General features: G+C 45.2%; 1 long non-coding RNA gene across 1 annotated transcript; it reads left to right on the top strand.

Annotated features, from left to right (window-relative positions):
- The first annotated feature begins 282 nt into the window (after positions 1-282).
- On the top strand, positions 283-5,929 carry LOC139185421 (uncharacterized). Its single transcript, XR_011569050.1, has 2 exons — positions 283-1,064; positions 5,473-5,929. It is a non-coding gene; the product is annotated as an uncharacterized lncRNA (long non-coding RNA).
- The last annotated feature ends 623 nt before the right edge of the window (positions 5,930-6,552 follow it).

Raw genomic sequence — 6,552 nt, 5'->3', positions numbered from 1 at the left:
CCATGGACCGAGGAGCCTGGCAGGCTGCAGTCCATGGGGTCATGAAGAGTTGGACACGACTGAGTGACTTTACTTTCACTTTTCACTTTCATGCATTGGAGAAGGCAATGGCAACCCACTCCAGTGTTCTTGCCTGGAGAATCCCAGGGACGGGGGAGCCTGGTGGGCTGCCGTCTATGGGGTCGCACGGAGTCGGACACAACTGAAGCGACTTAGCAGCAGCAGCAGCAGCAGTAGCAGCAGCAGTATCATCATCTCTGCATCCACTATTTCAAAGGGAGACTCCAATTGCAAATGTTCTGCTTGCGATGGGCCTCCTGGGTGGTGACCTGGACTCGGATTTTCTCAGCTCGGTCACCTCCTCTCCTCCTATTGCGAGTCACTGTAACACCTGGAAAAGCTGCTTGCCGGTGAGCTTCATGGATAGGAAACCAAGAAGCCTTGTGTTGGGAAATCAGGATCAGAACACAGCTCAGTGCTAACACAGGTGCTTTTCGATCGAAGCTCTTCAGACGTTTTTTTCTGATCGAAACCTTAGCAGGGATTATAAAACCACAGGAAGCCCACTGTGAGCTCGCACAGGTCTGAATGCGGGGCTTGGAACACAACCCACCTCTGTCAGAGCCGTTTGGAATCTTCCGCTTCTTCTTTCGGAAGTGCTGGACATCGTCCATGCTTACTCAGTATAACGTATCTAAAGACGTGCTCAGAAGTATTTGAGCTAACTGTTTCTAAACACAGCTCTCCTTTGCCTGGAAAGTTTAACGCATGCAATTTTGTCTTTCAGTTCCTCTTTCTGCTATTCAAAGGCTTCGTGGTTGGGAAAGTGGAAATACATGGTGTAGAAGGGGTTAGAAGACCTGTTGTTAAGTCCCTTAATGTGTCTCTTGGCAGCTGTAAATGGTGACTGTAAATGGATCGGATTCTCTCTCGGAATTTTGTTTTTCTCATTTAGAGGATGGGGATACGAACTGCTGGGTCACTAGTCCCATAGGGCTGCTGAAAGGATCAGACGAGATCATGACCCACAGAACCCGTGGGAACATCAGGACCCATTCTGATAGGTGAGACCTCATTGTTTGTGACCCACGTGTTTCCATCCCATCTCATTTCCCAAACTCGTTGAGAGCTACCGCTTCGTCTCCTACTTTCGCTAGCTTGCCTATTCTTAACTGGTTGAAGGAAGATAGCATGTCCAGACGCTGTGACTCCCAGCTATGCTTTTTACTATCTAGCAACCTTGGACCATGATGTAACCTTTCTGAGGTTGTCACCAGGAAAATGGGAATCATAATAGTGTAGAGTTGCAAAGATGACAAGCAGCAGGCACTTAATATATAATAACAATAGTAACATAATTACTTATTATTTGGATGCCCTTTCTCTCCACCTCTGTTCACAGGTATTTCATGAGGGTCTCAAAAGATGGCCTGAATCCTGCAATTTAAAGCCCTCTCTCAAGGGATCTGGGACACCTCCCATTGGCACTGTATTCAAATGGTATTAACAGGCAGACTCTTTCATAGATACAGGACTATTCAGGTTATCTGTTTCATCTTGAGGGCTTCCCCAGTGGCTCAGTGGTAAAGAATCTGCCTGTAATGCAAGAGACACGTGGGTTTGATCTCTGGGTCAGAAAGGTCCTCTGGAGGAGGGCATGGCAACCCACTCCAGTATTCTGGCCTGGAGAATCCCATGGACAGAGGAGCCTGGTGGGCTACAGTCCATGGGGTCACAAAGAATCGGACACGACTGGGCGAGTAACACACACATTTCTTCTTGAGGAATTTAGTGGTGAAAATACTCTTAGAAAACATGTAGCAAAATGGTTCTCAAAATTTAGGGGACATCAGAATCCCCATAGCCTAGCCACAGACACTGTTGAAACAAAGATTATAGTGGAGAAAATTGTACACAGTATTAATATTTTTCTTTCCTCCAAATTCCTATTTCATGAAGTATAAAAATGTCACTTAACTCATAGACCCACTTTGGTGAAAAGACAGAAATCTTGTTAAGAAAACTATTTGTTGAAATGTGTAATTAATAAAGCACCATCTGTGACATTCAGTGTTCTTTGCACGAGCTGTGACTAGGCCATTTTTTCTGCTTTGGGGGACAGATGGGAAAGAGGAAAGGGTGAAACCAAGCAGAAGTGTGGCGTGAACTATCTGATCGGTTGCATATGTGGTGCAGCCGAGAAAGTTGTATCTATTATCTAGTGTCAATATATTCATTTTCACACTCTTCCTAGAAAACTTGATTTAAAATCTATATCCAAAATAAATAAATAAAATCTACATCCAACTCTGTGTTCTCCAACTGATCCTAAACATTGTCTCCAAATCAATTCCTACAAAACACCTGCTTGCTTGGCAACCCTCAGGTGAAACTTACACTCCTTAACTTGCGATTCAGAGCTTTCTACATGCTGGTCCTTCCTGAGCCTCCAAACCCAGCTCTCATGACCAGCATGCTACTGCCCAGCTCCCATCCAGCCAAGTTCACGTTCTCATGGCCCCCAAGGCCCGGCCTGGGATGTCTTGCCACAGCCTCTCTCTCCTCTCTGGCTCTCAAAATCCTACTGACCCTTCATGCAGGGATTTTTTCCATTCGCTCTCAGTCCTTGTCTAGGATTGACATATATATACCACCATGTGCAAAATGAGATCAAACCAGTCAAAATTTAGGGGACGTCAGAATCCCCAGAGCTTCCCTGGTGGCTCAGATGGTAAAGCGTCTGCCTGCAATGTGGGATACCCAGGTTAGATCTCTGGGTTGGGAAGATCCTCTGGAGAAGGAAATGGCAACCCACTCCAGTACTCTTGCCTGGAAAATTCCATGGACAGAGGAGTCTGGTGGGCTACAGTCCATGGGTTACAAAGAGTTGGACACGACTGAGCAACTTCACAAGCCACAAGAATCCCCAAGGAGATCCAACCAGTCCATCCTAAAGGAAATCAACCCAGAATATCCATTGGAAGGACTGTTGCGGAAGGTGAAGTACCAATACTTTGGCCGCCTGATGTGAAGAGCTGACTCGTTGGAAAAGACCCTGACGCTGGGAAAGATTGAAGGCAAAAGGAGATGAGGGTGGCAGAGGATGAGATGGTTAGCATCACCAACTCAATGGACATGCATTTGAGAAAACTCCGGGAGATAGTGAAAGACAGGGAGGCCTGGCGTGCTGCAGTCCATAGGGTCTCAGAGGTTCAGACACGACGTAAGTGACTGAACAACAGCAGCAACAGTGTGTAAAATCGAAAGCTGGTGGGGAGCCGCTGTAGAGCACAGGGAGCTCAGCTAGTTGCTCTGTGATGACTTCGGTGGGTGGGATGGGGGTGGTGAGGTGGGAGGGAAATGCAGGAGGGAGGGCATATATATATCCATGTAGCTGATTCACTCTGCAAAGCAGAAATGGACACGACATTGTAAAGCAATTACACTCCAATAAAAAATAAATAACTGTAAAAAAAACACAACTCTGGATTTGCTAATGAGAGTCGTTAGTGACCTCAGCAAGAGCTGCTTAGTAGGGGTGGGAGTTGAAGCCAGACTGAAGAGGGTCAGGAAACACAGGGACGATGAGGAAGCAGGCAACAAGCATCATCTGCCCTGTGACGCTGTTCCGACAAAGGGAGTAAGGCAGTGCTATAAAGGGGCGGGCTTAAAGGCGCTGGTTTTGCTTGTTTTAAACGGGGAATGAGAGACACACTTCAGTAGAGAGAAAATGCTGGTGCCCGGCATTTGAAACTTGAGTTTCAAACACTGGAAGAGGGTCTATCTTCTCTGATTTAAAGCAGGAAAGATTGTTCTTCCCAGTATCTAAGTGTGACTTTTTCTTCACTAAGATAGCATGGCTGCTTTCTGCAAGAGTTCCTGTCATCTGTGCTGTGTTCTGTGCTGAGTCACTTCAGTTGTGTCCAGCTGTTTATGACCCCGTGGACCGAAGTCCACCAAGCTCCTCTGTCCATGGGGTTCTCCAGGCAAGAACACTGGAGTGGGTTGCCATGCCTCCTCCAGGGGATCTTCTGACCCAGGAATGGAACCCGAGTCTCTTCTGTCTCCCGCCTGGGCGGCAGGTTCTTTATCACTAGCGCTGTTGACATGACACCAATCACCTCCTCCTTATCAGTCAGGATTCGGGTAAGGGAAAGGGTCACGTTATAAGAAATACAGTCCTCTATTCACGTTTTATCACGCTGTAAGGAATAGAGTCCACTGTAAGAAACAGAGCCCAGTTAAGTCACCAGGGAAGCCCAGGAACACTGGAGTGGGCAGCCTATCCCTTTCCAGTGGATCTTCCCTACCCAGGAATTGAACCGAGGTCTCCTGCATTGCAGGCAGATTCTTTACCAACTGAGTCCTTAAGGATTACGATTTCATCTTTAATCCTTATTCTTTAATCTCAAGAGTTGGGCTTTAATATCAAGGATGTGAAAAGGCAGCATCTGTCAAAAATGTCAAATTTTTAGTCAGCCAAAAATAGGACTAATGCCATCAACATGGAAGGATGTAAAACTGCAGTTATTTTCAAACTGATAAACTTTCCCCCTGATATCTGAGCCTAGGTAACTATTCTGGAACTCTGGAACATCTCCATGGACCATTTCAATCCGCCTGCTCCCTAGAATTTGAAACCATCCAGGAGTGGCATTTTCCCTAATTTCTGCATTCATTTTTTTCCAAGGTTGAGTCCTCTTGCATCAGTTCTAAAATCTTTGCTGTTTTTCTGAATGCTTAAAATCAATCCCAGTTGAAAGCTCTTAATAGAAATCCCTCATTTTAATAAAGAGTTGGTGGTACATTAAAAGTAATGAGCTATCTTTTTAATGGCTGAGTAATACTCCATTGTGTATATGTACCACAGCCATTAAAAAGAATACATTTGAATCAGTTCTAATGAGGTGGATGAAACTGGAGCCTATTATACAGAGTGAAGTAAGCCAGAAAGAAAAACACCAATACAGTATACTAACGCATATATATGGAATTTAGAAAGATGGTAACAATAACCCTGTGTATGAGACGGCAAAAGAGACACTGATGTATAGATGAGTGTTATGGACTCTGTGGGAGAGGGAGAGGGTGGGGAGATTTGGGAGAATGGCATTAAAACATGTGTAATATCATGTATGAAACGAGATGCCAGTCCAGGTTCGATGCACGGTACTGGATGCTAGGGGCTGGTGCACTGGGACGACCCAGAGGGAGGGTATGGGGAGGGAGGAGGGAGGAGGGTTCAGGATGGGGAACACAGGTATACCTGTGGCAGATTCATTTCGATATTTGGCAAAACTAATACAATATTGTAAAGTTTAAAAATAAAATAAAATTTAAAAAAAAGGAAAATTCCCAGGAGAAATCACCAGTGCAAATAGAAAAATGAATAAATAAATAAAAACATTGTCACTATTGCCAGAAAATAAAATAAAAGTAATGAGCTATCTTTATTAATTTTCCTATGTCTAGGCCATAAGTTATATCCTGATGGGGCTCCGATCCTGGCGAACACGTCAGAAACGTAACAGAGCCGCAGAGCCACAGGGGCTGGTTCAGACGGGACCCACCGAGAAGGAAGGACTTGTAACTTCAGCCATCCTTCAGTGCAGGCGGTCTTCTTGCCATATCTCATTTTCATCAGCTGGAAGCTCAATCATGTTAATTTTGGCTGAACAATTTATACATGGATTGGACATGTTTTTAATCACGGTAGAGGACAGTTGTTAACCTTCCTTATATAGCAGTGTTGGCATGGAAGCCAGAAGTTATGCATCCCTGAGGTAATTTTGTTACAAAGATGTATGTAACCCCTGATGCAGTGTTATGTCATCATTCTGCCCTTAGCCGTCCTGAGTCATTCTTTGCACTGGTGTTCACATTGAATTAACATAAATTCAAGACAAAAAAATCTCTCCGTATCACTTCAGGAATACTGACGCATTCATTTTTTGCTGTGTTAATTTGCTGTTCAGTCACCCAGTCGTGTCTCTTTGTGACCCCATGGACTGCAGCACACCAGGCCTCCCCTCCCTCACCATCTCCCAAAGTTTGCCTAAGTTCATGTCCATTGCATCATGTCCATTGAATCCAGCCATCTCATCCTCTGATGCCTTCTTCTTCTGCCCTCTGTTTTTTCCAGCATCAGGGACTTTTCCAACGAGTCAGCTGTTCGCATCCAAAAACCAAAATACTGGAGTTTCAGCTTCAGCATCCATCCTTCCAATGAGTATTCAGGGTTGATCTCCCTTAAGATTGACTGGTTTTATCTCCTTGCTGCCCAAGGGGCTCTCAGGAGTCTTCTCCAGCACCACAAACCGAAGGCATCGATTCTCTGGTGCTCTGCCTTCTTTACAGTCCAGCTCTCACAACTGTATGTGACCACCGGGAAGACCATGCCTTGACTATGCAGACTTTTGTCACCAGAGCAATGTCTCTGCTTTTCAACACACTGTCTAGGTTTGTCCTATAACAAGCTATCTTTCCTGCCAAGAAGCAGTCATCTTCGATTTCAGGGCTGCAGTCAGCATCTGCAGTGATTTTGGAGCCGGA

The sequence above is a fragment of the Bos indicus genome, chromosome 10, assembly GCF_029378745.1.
Source record: "Bos indicus isolate NIAB-ARS_2022 breed Sahiwal x Tharparkar chromosome 10, NIAB-ARS_B.indTharparkar_mat_pri_1.0, whole genome shotgun sequence".
Taxonomy (NCBI): Eukaryota; Metazoa; Chordata; class Mammalia; order Artiodactyla; family Bovidae; genus Bos; species Bos indicus.
This window is presented reverse-complemented; position numbering and strand designations above follow the sequence as displayed.